Genomic DNA, 1,055 nt, shown 5'->3' with positions numbered 1-1,055 from the left:
GAACTTCTCCTTCAGGAAGGGAGGATGAATTCATGCCTCTACGTGAACTGAAACGTTTGGACTGGTCATTTATTTTCTGTCTTTTTTTTCTGAACACATCAAATAAAATAATAAAAGATATTTTCCACTTCAGAGTTTTTATTTATTTATTACCCACATTTTATTCTTCATCCCATCAGGGTGGAAACGTTTCATCACAAGAAGCGTAGAGCTGCCAAAAAAAAAAAAACAAAAAAAAAAAAACAGATAGAAGCACGTTTTATTGTAAAAACGTGAAACGTTTTGTGGTGAAAATGTGGATCTGGAACTGTGCTATGGTTAGAGAAATGTCCAAATTTACCAAACGGGATTACGTCACTGGAAAGATTTGGTGAAGCTTGGAGGACACTGAGATTGTTGCATCCTTAAAGCTGCAGGACCACGTCTTCCCAACGGGTCATCTATAATTGCATTTCGATTTTCAGAACATAGCCTTAGGTGTTGGTAAAAGCAACACACACACACAGGCAACTCAGACACAGGCGGGTAGGCATGTGACGCGCGTGTTGTTCAAAACTGTCCCACATTTCTGTGTGTGCAACAATACACATCCGTGGCTAAAAGAACGAAAACGTTTCTTTTTGATGAGAATATTTTCCACAACATGCATTTTGCTCCAACAACATCTGCAAACAGTAGCTATACTTTGATTAATGTTCTTACAATAAAATTTTATTTCCCCATACAAAGACGAATACGCTTTATAGTCCGCGTTGTCACCACAAAACGTATCTCATTATAACATATGTTTCACGTTTTTACAACAAATTATTGTAGAAAGATGTGACACCGCGAGGTGTCGCTCTGGCTTCAGGGCAGTTCTCCTATAAAAGACCCTTTTCCAGGCAGTGCCAGGGCAGGGTGCAGAGCCAAACACTGGAGGGGGTTCACAAGGCTGTTAATCCAAATGTATGTCAACTGGTTGGTGATTGCTTGAAAGGGGAGGAAGGTTTTGCTGGGATTATTGTTAAATGCCTATAAAAATGTATCCATGGTTACAACTTTACCTGAAAGGT

This window comes from Melanotaenia boesemani, chromosome 17 (assembly GCF_017639745.1).
Source record: "Melanotaenia boesemani isolate fMelBoe1 chromosome 17, fMelBoe1.pri, whole genome shotgun sequence".
Taxonomy (NCBI): Eukaryota; Metazoa; Chordata; class Actinopteri; order Atheriniformes; family Melanotaeniidae; genus Melanotaenia; species Melanotaenia boesemani.
This window is presented reverse-complemented; position numbering follows the sequence as displayed.